Raw genomic sequence first — 16,037 nt, forward strand, 5'->3', positions numbered from 1 at the left:
TTCTCTGAGAAACAGCCAGAAATCCACACTTCTATTTCCTTCTACTGCCATGGGTTGCTTTCTTCACTGAGTTTCTCAACAAGGGAGGATAAACAGACCACAGGGAACCCATGTGAAGGCATCCTCTTCTGGGTGTGTCTGAGCCCCTCTCCAGCAAGGCCGATGGGGAATGAACTCATTCTCCCAGGAGGCGGCCAGGCAGCCTCAGGGATCTGCCTTCTCCACAAGCTCTCCACCACTCTCAAGTCTCCAGGGACTGAGCATCTCCGGCTGGGCTGAGCCACTGCAGCAGGTGTGTGGGACCACTGCCCAGCTCAGCCTCCTCTCTCAGTACCCCTGCGTTTCATAGGATGCCCACATCCTCCTGGCCCAACCAGCTTCCACCGGGCATGGCTGAGCACAGGTGTGTTCGCTATAGTTGTGACTGTGCTTCTGGAAGAATGTGAATGATGCCTGGAAGTTGCATCCCAAACCATTTTCCTCTAATCTGTGCTTGCATAATGTTCTCTCTGAGGGATTCATGATACCAATATGCTATCTCAGTTGTCCTTATAAATCTGGGCCTCCCATTCAGAAAGGCACGCCTTTCAGACTATTATAAATTCACAGGCATTATGTCTTTCTCCTTTCAAGAACTATCTTAACCCTTTCTTCACTTGAAAGGAACAATCTCGCAAGGCTTTGGTAACTCTTCTTTACACAGCCCTCTGGCTTTTCCCCGTGCTGGTGAGCATGTGGGTACCTGAGACCCGCTGGCCACCCCTTCTTCGGGGAGCAGAGCTTCCGCACATTTGGTGTCGCTCAGTGGCTCCTGTCCACAGACAGCCGTTGCTCTCGGCTCACAGGCGGCAATTTCTTTTCCCATCCCTAAACACCATTGTTCCCGTACCGTGTGCCAAACTGTTAGGGCTGGAGTAATAGTAAAAAGCCTCGAGGCAAATTACAAACACAACAGCTGTGTTTACTAAGAGCTTTACAAATGAACTCATCCCAGCGTCATGAGAGCGGGCAGACAGTGGCTCGGAACCTTCCAGAAACACCCCACCCTCAGGATGATCACTGGCTGCCTCAGCCTCCTGCTACCCCAGCCAGTCCCAGCTTTTGGAGGGGACCCTCTGCTTCGCACCAGGGACCTTTTTTCACCCACAATACGTTGATCTGTATTCTTCTCCCAGCTGCGATGATTTACACTCAGCTGTTTATCCTCCGGGAGGGCTGCCAGTCACCGACAGAATAGGCAACTGCATGCCGGTTCTGCAGAGTCAACAGGAAAACAACTGTCCACCCTGAGGGCCCTTGAATGCCTCCCTAACCACCTGCGGCGAGGCCTGAAACTCCACCATTCATCATTCACACCTTTGGGCCGCTGGTGACTGCTCTAAATGCAATACGTGTTGCAGTGCGTGGCATCAAGAGAACTATCACTCATTCATACCTTTATCTGGACCTGTTACTTCTAAACAGGTGGCTTCCCAGCTGGCACTAGTGGTAAAGAACCTGCCATCCAATGCAAGAAAAATAAAGAGACTTGGTTTCAGTCCCCAGGTTGGGAAGATCCCCTGGAGGAGGGCATGACAACCCACTCCAGTATTCTTGCCTGGAGAATCCCATGGACAGAGAAGGTGGGCTACAGTCCATGGGGTCACAGAGAGTCGGACACGACTGAAGTGATTTAGCACAACAACTCCAAAACTTTGTGTTGTCACCTGTAAAACTGACACATGCTTCATGAGGCTATGTGGAAGTTTCTGTGCAACTTCTCAAATTCCTGAAATTCGTATTTGAATTACTGGGTTAAAAAGCAAGCATTCTTGAGAGAGACTTCACTGGAACTGGTACCAACTCGGCACTCTTGCACGGATTAATTTAGGCAACTCGCTATTACCACGGAAATCAGAGGGCGGGTCCTTGGGCTATGAGCACATGATACAGCCTAGTAAAACAAGGGCACACACATCTTCTGAGCATGGGGTGGTTCTTAGCCAAGTAGCAGCCATCCACCAATCCACCATGTGTGAAAAAGAAGCCATTAAGGTTTTACTGACCTAGGAAAATTCTGACTCCCTAGTACAACTTGCCTGTTTAAAAGAATGACCTGGAGCAACATACAATTCCCAGGTCTCTTTGGTCGAGGTTCTGATTCGATGAGGCTGAGCAGGGTCCCTTACATTTGGATGTTTCGCAAATTCCCAGGTGAAACTTACGATTGGGCAAGTTTGTTTAACACTGACCTAGATTCTAAGCACCAACTTAAGCTTCCCTGTGGTTCCTTGGAACAGAGGCTGGAAATCATTTTTTCAAAAAGCAAAAAAACCCACAAATCACTGCTACCCCAGAGCACCAGGCCAGTTCCCTGCACAGACCTACAATGGAGCTGTTGCTTGAAACTATGGCCCTGAGAAGTTCTATCAGCTGGGTTCAAAGGGGGAGGTCTTCACTCCCAGGTGGGAAGGAGTCTAAAGACTTTATTACATTATACATGAGCAGTGAGCTGACAGGCTCCATGTCTCAGACACAAAGTCGATGACGGCCATACATTCTTCCCGGGCTCCCCCAGTCACCAACCCAAAGGTTGAAACTTCATTTCAACCACAAGACAGCTTGGCAGAAACAGCTCTGGCAGCGTATTATCAGGGTTGGGCTCTGACAAGAAGAAAAACTCAAAGTCTCACAGTCAGATTTCAAGAACCTGGGCTTCCTACTAGAGCCGCAGCTGAAAACAGCCTTCATCTTCCTCTCAAAACTTCCCTGATGCCTCAAAACTTGACAGACATCAACACAGGCCACTCAAAGGATGCTGTGGCCTGGATAAAACATGGAATTCATTCTCCCACTCAAAACTTCTGTCATTTCACCCTCTTGTGAAGAAACGTATTCTCTGAGAGCAGGAGACAGAAACAGGGGCTTCTTCCTGACCTCCCAGGGACAAGTCACAGTCTCAAACACCTCTGGGGGCGGAGCAGCTCATGGAGGTTAGAGATGGACCTGGAAGGACTGTCACTCTGGAATATCCCATACGTGGTGGTTGCCACTACTCAGCTCAGCCACCCTAGATGTGTAAAGAGAGTCCAATTTGCCATACCACTACATTTTCAAGAGAAACTGGGGGTTCTAGCTTTTAAGATGAACTTTCCCAGATGGCAAATGTCCCAGTTGAAAAAATGTGCTGGGAATTCCATGGCAGTCCAGTGGTTAGGGCACTGTGCTTCCACTGCAGGGGCCATGGGCTCAATCCGTGGTCAGGGAACTAAAATTAAAACCCTGAAAGCCTTGCAGTGTGGTGAAAAAAAAAATACGTTGTGCTGGCTAAACAAAAACATTTGTGGGGTAACCTATATGGAAGAAGAATCTGAAAAAGAATATATACATGTCTTATATACATGTATATAAGATATGAACATACATATTTATATATTCTCTTTTAGATACTATGCTGCTAAGTCACTTCACTCATGTCTGACTCTGTGCGACCCCATAGACGGCAGCCCACCAGGCTCCCCTGTCCCTGGGATTCTCCAGGCAAGAACACTGGAGTGGGTTGCCATTTCCTTCTCCAATGCACAAAGGTGAAAAGTGAAAGTGAAGTTGCTCAGTCGTGTCCGACTCTTAGTGACCCCATGGACTGAAGCCTGCCAGGCTCCTCCGTCCATGGGATTTTCCAGGCATAAGAGTACTGGAGTGGGGTGCCATTGCCTTCTCAGATACTATATATATATATATATATATATATATATGTATAAAAAACTGATTCACTCTGCCATACACCTGAAACTAACACAACATTGTAAATCAACTATATGTCAATAAAAAAATTAATCAATTAAAAAAATGTCTGTGGGGGATGTCGCTGGGGGCTTTTGCTCCTTGCAGTGCCTTCTCCTGTCTCCCTCCCTCCTGCCTCTTTCCACCCACCTGCTAGACACATCCTCTCTGGCTGCCAATACCACACAGGTGGCCCCGCCCCCGGCCCCAGTGGCCCCTCTCCCCAAACCTTGCCAGTGTTCCTGCAGCCAGCAGCAATGTGGGGCACGGACTGATGGCTTCCCAGGTGGCCTGTCTCATCTCTGGACAGCAATGACGGCTGGGTTATACTTCATCTGATCTTCCTTGACAGCTCGACAAGTTCAAGAGCAGCCTGTTTACCATCCTTTGGTGGATCATCCAGGACCAGTCTGATTCCTCATCTCCCGGCTGCCCCTGTGGAGTTCTCACCTGCCCACCCACAGCCTCCATCACGTTCCCTGCTTCCCAGCCAAACACGCTAGGTTCTTCAAGCAGTCTTTGTAAAGCAAGTTCTGAGTCTCCATACATCGTACTCCTTCCAATCAAAAGGTCTAATTTACCTAGATGATAATAGTAACAGTGAAACCTAACAGATACTAAGGAATACCAGGCATGGCTTTAAGAGCTTTGTATTTATTAACTCATGCATTCTTCCTAAGAACCCTAAAGAGGGGTGCTGTTATTACCACCCATTTTACAGATGAGAGAAGAGAGGCACCGGGAGCCTAAGGCACTGGCCTGCAACCACACAGCTGGTCAGGGCAGAACCAGGCTGGAACCCCACGAGAAGTCACCACCACATCCTAGAGCGCAAAGTGCTCGCAAATGGATGGGAACACCAATCCTTCACCACTGAAGGTCCATTATCCACACTGTCAACTCACATAAGCTTACTGTTAGTGGCTCTCTGAAATCTCTTTTACACACACGAATGCTAAGTCCCAGCAACCCCATCCTTTCCCCAGGCGGTGGGTTTTATGAACTCTGTGCCTGGCCTGGTCCAATTACCATCCTGCTGCCCTATTTCTGATGGCCCATAACACTGTCCTGGAGGACCTCTTCCCTGCGCCCTTGCTCGTAAAAGAATTAGGAGGAGGCCAAGGAGGAGTTCAGATTATAGAATCATGGAACTCTGGGGAACCAAACAAAAGAACATCCAGGCCTCCAGCTCATTTTACAGATGAGGAAAGTGAGACCTGGAGGGCAAACGAATTCCAAGGACAAGCAGCCAGTGAGCGGTGCGGTCAAAATTAGAACCTGGGCATCTGCTTCCCACCCAGGGCTCCTCCAGCTGCTCCAGACTGTTTCCAGCCCACGTTTCTGGGCTTAAATGGAAGGATGATGAGGAAAATGTGCTCTATGTGCCAGTCGATGAGGAAACCTCAGTGGGTTTAAGATGACAGCAGAGAGCTGGCTGAAACAGGGGACAGACCGCCACGATGATGAGACTGGGGGGAAAAGGCCGCCCGAGGCTCTGAGCTCTGAGTTCAGCATTCAGTCCTGCACACGTTGGCTCCTACACACCGACAGGCTCACGCCAGATGCCCTGCGGGCTTAGGTACAGTCAGCATGCAGCCCAGGAATTGTTTGAAAAGTCCTTAACTCTTCTGGACTGTAGCCTTTAAAATCTTAAAAGACAGTGATTCATGCCTGATGTTTCTCTTTGCGCTTGGCATGTCTTCCTTGTTCCCCTGCTGCACACCCCTAAGCTTATACTTGAATGTGGGCAAAGGCTCTGCAGAATGACTGCCCTTGTCATGGGCCAGGCCCTGAGCCAGGCAGGACAGGTGACCGAGGCTCGGCCAGCAATCACCCAGGAGGAGCACGTCCACTCAGGGACATGGAAGTCATCCCCGAGGGGAAGAGATCTACTCCCTGCCTCTGGCAAGGGTGGTCTCCCGGGGACTGTGATGGGGTCTTTTCTGATTGCCCATCCAAGGGGGATAAACTGGGAGAGATACAAGGATGCTTCGAAAGGCTCTTCTGATGGAAACCAAAGACAGGACCTGCGATCACAATGCCTACATTTTCCAGAAAAACTTTAGTAAGACTGATTTCATTTTCATTATTTCAAAATACATAGGCCAATTTGACTTCAGGTAGGTTTAAGTATGGGACTTCCTACGTGGCCCAGTGGTAAAGAACCCACCTGCCAATGCAGGAGACGCAGGTTCAAGCCCTGGGTTGGGAAGATCCCCTAGAGTAGGAAATGGCAACCCACACCAGTATTCTTGCCTGGGAAATCCCATGGACAGAGGAGCCTGGCGGGTTAAAGTTTGTCGGGCTGCAAAAGAGTTGGACATGACTTAGTGACTAAACAACAACAGATTTAAATGTATCCGGTTTATCTCCATCTCATCTGGGAAGAAAAGTCTGGCCAAGTATTTTAAAGAACAGGATGACAAGGTTTAACCTGCTTACAAAAGCATGTTCCTTTCAAGGATTTCAATACATCCTTTAATGACAAAGGTCTTTGGTGATTCATTAAAACAACATATTAAGAGCAGTTAAATCTCCTTATGAAATAAAATGGCAGTTCTCCAAACAACTCCCATTTCCAAGTTTGCATTAATTTAAATTAAGTCCAAATCAACGAAATTAGTGAGCTAGATGATGACACAGTTTCTAGAATGAGATTTTATCAGACTCAGAAGAGAGACTTTCAAGATTTATTTCTGGTTGTTTAAAGCAGCTGTACTCTTTTTCCCAGAGAAATCTGACTGGAAATCCAAATCTATGCCACAGACAAACCAGCGCTGCTGCACTAGGTGGGCCCGGGGGAGCTGGTCTCCAGGGCTCTGAAGGACACAGGTGAATAATCACTGATCTCATCCAGGGCTTAGCAAACTTTCTCTATAAATGGACAGGTAGCAAGTATTTTAGACTTTGTGTGAACATATATGGTCTCTGTCATATATTCCTTTGCTTTTACTTATTATCCATTGTATTTTTTACAACCTTAAAAATGTAAAAACCATTTTTAGCTTCAGGCCAAAGGCCCACAGGTCACTGTTAACTTTGATTTAATTTTTAACAGCCTTATTGAGGTATGATTAGTGTATAAAAAACTACATTTTTTGTTTGTTTGTTTGTTTTAAACTTGTACCCATGGCCGGGTGTGTTTTTTAAAAGCAATATAATAATTTCTGGCAACATCGTAACAAATAACATTTTCTCTCCCAGATGCTTGACTTCTGAGGCATCTTGTACAGAATAACATATTCAAAAAGCCTGCTCCTTCCCCCACATGGTCATCTGTTCAAATGTTTGCCCCTCCTCCAAGGAAAAAAAGCGGCACATATTTAAAGTGTGCAATTTGTAAGTGTTGACATATGGATATAACTCAGACCCATCACCACCATCAAGACAGCAGACATGCCCACCTCTCTCACCCCTCCTCCAGGCAACCAGCCATCTGCCTTCCATCCCCATGGATTAGTTTGCATTTTCTAGAGTTTTATATACAAAGACTCATATAGTACAGACTCTTTTTCACGTTTGATTCTTCCACTCAGTGTAATTATTTTAAGGTCTGCCATGCTGTTACGTATATCAATAAATCAATCTTTTTTACCAGTACCTTCTTCACTCATGTTATTGTTTAGTCGCTCAGTTATGTGTGACTCTTTGCGACCCCACACACTGTAGCCCACCAGGCTCCTCTGTCCATGGGATTTCCCAGGCAAGAATACTGGAGTGGGTTGCCATTTCCTCCTCCAGGGGATCTTCCCAACCCAGGGATTGAACCCATCTCACTGCATTGGCAGGCAGATTCTTTACCACTGAGCCACCGGGGGAGAAAGCAGGAAAAGGAAGCTGGAAGTGCTACTCAAAATGCCACAGATAGTCCAGCCTCTTCCCAGGCTCTCTAACTGCTAATTGCACCACAGCTTTTGAAAAAAAAAAAAAAAAAAAATTTTTTTTTTGACTGTGCAGTGCAGCATGAGGGCTCTTAGTTCCCTGACCAAGGATTGAACCCACATCCCCTACAGTGGAATCGCGGAGTCTTAACCACTGGACCACCAGAGAAGTCCCTTGAAAACCTCTTGACACCTTTTGGTGGTCTGAGGAACTTGCACAAGTACCTCCACTCCTTCCCCCTTAAATCCCTCCTTCCCGTGTCCCTCGGGCCAGAGAGACTTGGAATCTTCCAAGTCATACCCTAAATTGCACAGATAAATCAATGTGAAAAGAAATCAAAAGGTGACTGATTCATTCATCCAGTAGGTACTGCATGCCTACCGTGTGCCAGGCACTGTGCTGGGTAGAATACCATCAATAATGATTCCTGTCCCCAAACTGCTTCATTTCTTAGCAATCAAGAAGAGACAGACAGAAAAAGCTAAGTATATGATCACAAAATGATTTACATAAGAAGTGGGGGAGAGGATGCTGTGTTTGAGATGGGCGGAGATGACATTTGGTTGAGAGCATAGACATGGGACACGGTGGCCCTAGGAGGTGAGGGTTGGGACAAGCTGGGGCAGGGAGCAGCCTGGCAGAGCCTGAATCCTCATGGAAACTGGATTTCACAGGAAACACAATCCGCTCCAAGTTTACAACGAAGCCATTGCAGGGACTCGAGGAAAGGAGGAACATGATCCAATTTATATTTTTAAAAAGATCACATGGGCCGCTGCTGTGTGGAGACTGGATTAAAAAGGGCAGGAAGTTGCTATGGGGAGACTGGATTAAAAAGGGCAGGAAGTTAAAAGAGAGAAGGGAAAGGCTGTGGCACATTTCTGTTGGTAGCTGTAGGGATCTATATCCTGTATGATGAATTACATGTTCATAACTGTTTTGTTCTCCCTCATTTGCACATTTGCACTTGCGTTTTGAATGGCTGTTAATTACATACAGACATTTAAAGATTATTATAGATTAAAGGCAATATCATCTCATTCTAATGCACTGCCAAGTTTACCAGGAAATGCCTCAGAGACAGAATTTCAACTTTTAGTTGATTTATCAGAAACTTGAATATGGGGTAAACCTTGAATGTGAGAAGCAACCGTGGTAGTGTTACATTTTTATGGAAAAAATGGCAGTTCTGTGGATATCCGTTTGGAAATTTCATTGTTTAATAATTGAAATGTGATAACAAAACTATAGTTAGTTAGTTAAGTCGCTCAGTCATGTCTGACTCTTTGCGACCCCGTGGACTGTAGCCCACCAGGCTCCTTCGTCCATGGGATTCTCCAGGCAAGAATACTGGAGTGGGTTGCCATTTCCTTCTCCATGGGATTTTCCCAACCCAGGGGTTGAACCCAGGTCTCCTGCATTGCAGGCAGACACTTTAACCTCTGAGCCACCAGGGAATCCCAATAAATATTCCAAGTTAAAAAAAAAAATCACCGTATTCCCTGTACCCTGGGGCCTGGGAGTACTGAACTATGTGTCATTTTAGGGGAAGCTTTAAAACCACAGTCTTTTATAAAGAACAGACTAATGGTTGTTAAGGGGAGCAGGGGTTGGGGAAGGATGGAGGAAGAGGTTGGGGTTAGCAGATGCAAGCTGTTACATACAGGATGGATAGACAAAAAGGTCCTACTGTAGAGCATGGGGAACTAAATTCAATATCCTACTTAAAACATAATGGAAAAGAATATGAAAAAGAATGTGTATTTATATATACACACACACACACACACACATATATATATAATTCCATCTGTTGTACAGCAGAAACTAACACTTCACTATACTTAACAAAATCAACTATACTTAATAATAATAATAAAAAAAAATAATAATAAAAAGAGCACACAGTCTTTGTCATCTAGATAAAAAGGAACTTTCCAAATTCTTATGAGACTATCTGACTTTGGTTGCTGCCAGGCAGGTTAGGGCTGGGGCAAGTCAGGCCCCAGGGTCTGGAGCCAGAAACAATTGAACGTGCTCTAATCAGACATATTTACTCTGTAGAATTGGCTGTGAGGCTGTAGCTGACTCTGTGTGTGGTAAGCACCCAGGAGCAATGGTTTACCTGTTATGTTAATGTTTGCCCAGTGCACTAATATCACCCATGCTTCCTGGCTTCTGAATCCTGCTCGAAGCATGGACTCCCACTGCTCAAGCTCCGAGTGTAAGTGGCAGCCAGAAGGCACTTTCCTAGCGGGAGGCTGGACCCTTGACCTGGTTCTGGATTGGTCCTGCCATGGGCCACGCCCCTCCATCCATCTCCTTGAGCTGGTTTCTGTGCTAGAAAGCAATCTGGTGAAGGAAGTGACAGCTGATACCTCAGATGGAGTTACCATGCACTCTCTAAATAATGGCTGTGAAAGGCCCAGAGAAGTGTAAACTCTGCACTAATATTAGGCCCTCTTTCAGGATAGCGTTGTGGCTTCCCTTGTGGCTCAGCTGGTAAAAGAATTCGCCTGCAATGAGGGAGACCTGGGTCCGATCCCTGGGTTGGGAAGATCCCCTAGAGAAGGGAAAGGCTACCCACTCCAGTATTCTGGCCTGGAGAATTCCAGGGACTGTATAGTCCATGGGGTCGCAAAGAGTTGGACACGACTGAGCGACTTTCAGTTTCACTTATTATTGTGTTAGTTATTGATTCAAGTGGTAGCCTCTGCTGACTGCCTACTATCAAGAGATGTCAGACCCAGGGCTGGGGATTCCATCTTTACAGTAACACAGATCTTAGTAAAGTCACACTTCATTTTCCATGGATTGTTTATCCATCAGCCTTAATTACACAGAATATAACCAAGAATCCTCAAACAGCTAAAAAGACCTGATGAGATCCTGATTTGATGGCCAAATGTGTTCTTCAAGACAGACTCAGTTTACAAAGAACATGGTGTAGTTCAGAGGTCAGCGAACTTTTCTATAAAGGGCCAGATAATAAACATTTTAGGCTTTGATGGTCATACAGTGTCTATCACAACTATACCACTCTGCCACTTTAGTGCCAAAGCAGCCATAGACAATGGGCAGGTGTAGCTATGGTCTTTTTTTTTTTTTATAGTTGGTTTATAGTATCTTGTTAGTTTTTGTGTATAGCAAATGATTCAGATACACCTATATATTTTTTCTTTTTCATATTCTTTTCCATATGGGAATCACAATTTCTATTTTTTTTTTTAACTTCTTTCTTTTTTCTTGGCACATCACCAGAAATGTGGGATCCTAGCTTCCTGAGCAGAGATCAAACCTGTGTCCCCTGCGCTGGAAGAGCGGAGTTCCAACTAGAACGAGCCATGCTCTAGTAAAATTTTATTTACAAAAACAGAACTGGCTCAAGGGCCAGAGTTTGCCGACAGAGTTTAAAAACTGGAATCTGAATACCTGAGAATAGGTTTGTAAATGCAGTTCCTTACAAGTCCTACCCTGAACCCCAGCTCCTCCACGACCTCATATTTCCATCAGTTCTCATTATGTTTCCAAGCTGACCCCAATAATTATGTTAATAATAGCAAACATTTAGACTTACACTGTGCCAGGCCCTTTTCTAAGCACTTACATACATTACTGCATTTAATCACTGAAGAAACCCTATTGTCGTCATTCCCATGATAAACGAAGCCAAGTCAAGTTAAGCAACTTGCCTTGGGGTGCAGAGGCAGGATTTGAACCTCGCTGTCTGGCTTCACATCAATGTTGTTGACCACTATGCCCTACTGCCTGGCACCAACTATACACACCAGGGTGACAGATGACTAGGCAGGTACTGGGCTTTCTGCCTCCTCGGAGAGTCCACTGTTGACCATGGGCTTACCCCACTCGAAGGGGTCAGGTGCCAGAGACTGGCAGGAGCAACACTTTGCAAATGTGCTTACTGGGAGGTAAGCCTGGGGGGCTAGTGGAATGAGTAACTAGCATGGGTAAAAAGTAACATGAGAGCTGGCAGCCTGACAGGAGCAGCAGAAAGGCCAAAGTAAAGAGGAAAAAGGAATTATCTATTCACTGACTGGCCAGCTACTCAAGGCCAGCACTCTTCACAACCCCAAACATCCCAAGGCCTTGTGCTTTGATCAACCTCACCTATGTATCAGCTGGGTGCTTGTATGAAATGCAGGATCTCAGCCCTGCCCCAGAAGGTCTGAATCAGAGTGAGCATCTTCTACAAGACCTCATGTGGTTCCCTTGCACTCTGAAGGCTGAGAAGCCCTGCCCTACATAGCAGTTGTTACTGCTCCCATCTCCCGGGTTATGCACCTAAGGCTCAAAGAGGTTAACTATTTCGCACACTGGTGAACTGCAGGCTTACATCTGAGCTCCAGCTTGTTGTTTAGAGGCTATTTCTCAGAGGGGCTCAAAGCCAGTTCTTCAAGACATTTACTTCAGTAGCAAATGTGTATCAAGAAGTAATACGAATATCATGGTATGTAATATGTTGACCTACCATCAATATAAAAATTGATGTAGATCAATAGATGCAGTTGTGCTCAGGATGAATTTTTAAGAAACATGAAAATGAAAAATTGAGTTAAGCAAGTTTCAATGACTTAATTTCTACAATTTTCAAAATCTCTTACTTTTACGAAACTACCTTATTTTTTACTCCCTGATGACTTAAGGTAACAGGAAGCTGAAGGACTCTGAATTAAGACACACAGGACAGACTTTTCTCTTTCTAGGCACAAGTATCAGCTGACGACAATGACCAGACTGCCCCATAGGTAGATGAGGATAATCTAAAACTGTGGGTTCTTGGGCTAAGAAAGAGGTTTGTACTTGGGATCAGGCTTTTGCAATCTTATTTGATGCTAAGGGTCTTGGGGAATGATGCTTTCTAAGTGGGTGTCTTTGGGATTCTTGACTCAAGATAGCAGGTCCTCTCTCTCCCAGTCACCTCTCCACTATGTATTATAGCATCAGGAGAAGACCAAAGGGTAACTCCACCATGAATCAGGGAAGAGCTGAAGAGTTAGCCCACTCTTCCTTTGCCTGTATTTTTAACAGACCGTGTTTCTTGACAGGCATTGGAAGGTAGGGAAGACATCTTAGAAGATATCCTTCACATAACAATAAGGAACAGAAACAACCCAGAATACTACAAGGGAACACAATGAGATAGAGATGTATGATCCAGAAAAAGAAAGATTCCAGGACTTCCCTGGTGGTCCAGTATGTAAGAATCTGCCTGCCAATGCAGGGGACACGGGTTCAATCCCTGGTCAAAGAAGATTCCACTTGCCGAGGGGCAATTAAGCCCATGTTCCACAACTACTGAGCCTGTACTCTAAAGCCCGAGAGCCGCAACTACTGAATCATACAGCCCGTGCGCTGCAATACAAGAAGCCACTACAATGAGAAGTCCGTGCACCACAACCAGAGCAGCCCCTGTTTGCCGCAACCAGAGAAGTGCCCACACACAGCAACAAAGACCCAGCACAACCAATAAATAAATAAATACAATTTAAAACTGCACACGCTCAAGCACACATACACACAAAGAAAGGTTCCAGGAGCTCTAGCAGCTACTTTCTCTTTCTTTGCCTCCAGGCTGCATGGGTGGTTTCTGCCTGTCTGCCTTCTAACCTGCACCCTCCGGCCCCCGCCACCAAGGTACCCCACGGCTCTCACAGTGGGACCTCTCCTCCCCATGGTTCTGCCCCATCATCCTCTCGACAGCACCCTCTTCCTTTCTAAACTGGTCCTGCTTCCTCCTCTCTGGCCTCCTGGAAGGCTTCTGCCTTGGCCTCATCACAACACTGGACACATTCTTTCAATTTCTGTCCCCATGGCTCACCGCCCCTCTAATTTCCAATGTCAAGTGAAGAATTCCATCGATCCAGTGTGGCTTTCTGAGCCAGAGTCAGGGCAGCCAACCACTGAAGAGCCTTGGGGCTGCCTCGGGCCAGAGGACAATCTCCTGGGCCAATCAGCCCAGGGTGGAGGGGCCATGGGGTGGCATTCCCTAATCACATGCCTTGGAAGGTGGGGAGTGTGTGGAGTAGGAGTTAATAGCCTCGCAGCTATCTTCAGAGTTTCAGTGAGTCTAGAATCTCAGGGTGAGCGAGGACCTCCTGAGTCATCAGGTTCAAACCTGTGCCTGCCCACAAGCACTCACTGCAGTCCCAAACCCCCAGGATTGACGGCGTCACTTCCCTTCCCAGCAATGCTGGGTGGGAGGAGAGAAAGGGACAAGGAATGGGAAAAAAATTCACTGACCTTCCTGCTGAAGTCAGTGTTGAACACGACTCTGGAAATGTGACTGTAAAAACACTGCACTTAAAGGGTGTGTCTGATTTCTATAAACACCCACGAGGCACTGCAGGATGAGGAAGATTTGAAAGAGGAAGCTAAGTTCTTATATACTGTGCCGTGTTCAAAAGCCTGAGAGGATGTCCTGAATTTATGTGAAAACTTTACGGTATTTTTTGTCTTCTGGGGCCTTCCGAATCAAAGAATGTTGGGCAGTTATAATGCATTAAAATGGAAACAATATCCCAGATTTTTGGCATTCAAATTCTAAAGTAGACACACTGCTACTCCATCTTTTGTAATACTTCCAGCACGTGGGAGGTCAGGTAACCTGTGGAGTTTTGGAGGGATTTCCAAATCACACCCCAAATCTCTTGGGCCAACACGGTTAGTAGTTTAGGATTCTGATTGGCATCATGGAAATTATCTTTCTAAGTGGCAGTATTACTTTGTCCAAGAAAGGTGGCTGAAAAGCTTTCAGAACCAATTTACTGTTTTGTTTTTCTAGGGCTAGATCGCTCAGTCATGTTTGACTCTTTGCGACCCCCATGGGTTGTAGCTCGCCAGGCTCCTCTGTCCATGGGATTCTCTGGGCAAGAGTATTGGAGTGGGCTGCCATGCCTTTCTCCAGGGGATCTTCCCGCCCCACATTGAACCCATGTCTCTTGCGTCTCCTGCAATGGCAGGTGTATTTTTTTTTTTTTACCACTGAGTCAGCTGGGAAGACCCTTTTGAAACTGAAAAAGCTGCCAGAAGCACCTAGGAGGAAGCTGCACTTGGGTCCAAAACCAATGTAGTTTCAAGTCCACGTGGACATACAAACTACATTTTTTTTGAGCAGGTACAGGAGGGAGAAGGGAGTTATATATATTTTTTTTTTAAGAGCTCAAGTCTTACTAAAACCAGCTTTGAAAGTCTTAAAACCAATACTACGATCCACGTATTTTACAATGTAGCAGAGAATGACAATATCCAACGTGCACTTTTAAACCCAAGTTCACTGGAATGGCAACTGAAAAATGCTCCGTTCACAAGGATCGGATTTTGACACAAAGGGAACGAAGATGTATACATTCAGGGGAACATCTTAAGTAACCATTTATAATCTCAGCTGATGTTATTTTACTTGAGAGTAGAACACATGGAATAATATATTAGGAAATAAATCTTGTTAACCAGCCCTAGTTTCTCAGCCTTGGCACTACTGACATTCTATGCCAAGTAATTCTTTGCTGTGGGGCTGTCCTGTGCACTGTTGGGGGGTTCAGCAGCATCCCTCACCTCTACCCAGTAGATGCCAGGGGTCCCTGCCCTCTGTCACGACAACCAAAATTGTCCCTAGACATTGCCCGATGTCCCCACCGGAGAACCACTATACTAAACCAAAACAGGATTCTAGCTGTTTACAGCAAAGGCAGTTATCTGGAAATAAATTAGCTTCCCTGGAAATAGGCTGACGTGTTGTCCCTTCCACATAGTTAGCACTTAGAACTGAAGAGGCGGTGGTAGGGCTTTCCCTTTTCTGAACACGAGGTCAGGTAACTGAGAGCAAGGGAATCTTCTGTGTGTACATCACGGGTGCTCCCTCAGCAGTCAGACTTCCAACTTCCTGAGTAAGGGAGACATGGGACCAGACCACCACAGTCCCTGATCATTCCAGAAAGCGAGTAACTTTTATGTTTAGGAAGACGCATATTTTCCAAGTCCTGGAGACTGTTCTGTCTTGTACAAACATATCTTCCAAAAACTCGCAACATCGCATGCTAAGGCAGACTTTCCTTATAAGAGGATCTGCATGCCATGTGGACAGGTCACACCCCCAACCCAGTTCCTTTTTTATCGTATCTTTTTCAGACGGGGCCTGGAAATCACCCAGGAGAACCAAGGGGCCCTCCAAGGCCCAACAATCCAATGTTCTTGGAAAACTTGGCTCAGCCTGTGGCCAAGAATGCTGCTGCAACCAAGATGTCCTCAAGTAAACCGTCTGCCGTCAGCCCCAGCAGGCATCTCCCTTCCCTGTTTAGTTGAGTACTGATCACACTAGTGACCAAAGCCAAGAGGATGTGAGGGCCAATGCCTTCCCTTACGAACCATTTCAC

At 46.1% G+C, this 16,037-nt stretch overlaps 1 protein-coding gene across 8 annotated transcripts in view; it reads right to left on the reverse strand.

Annotated features, from left to right (window-relative positions):
* The window catches only part of MGAT5 (alpha-1,6-mannosylglycoprotein 6-beta-N-acetylglucosaminyltransferase), a 389,158-nt gene that overhangs the window by 92,138 nt on the left and 280,983 nt on the right, over positions 1-16,037 (reverse strand). The gene's annotated exons all lie outside the window — the stretch shown is intronic.

This window comes from Dama dama, chromosome 33 (genome assembly GCF_033118175.1).
Source record: "Dama dama isolate Ldn47 chromosome 33, ASM3311817v1, whole genome shotgun sequence".
NCBI classification, from domain to species: Eukaryota; Metazoa; Chordata; class Mammalia; order Artiodactyla; family Cervidae; genus Dama; species Dama dama.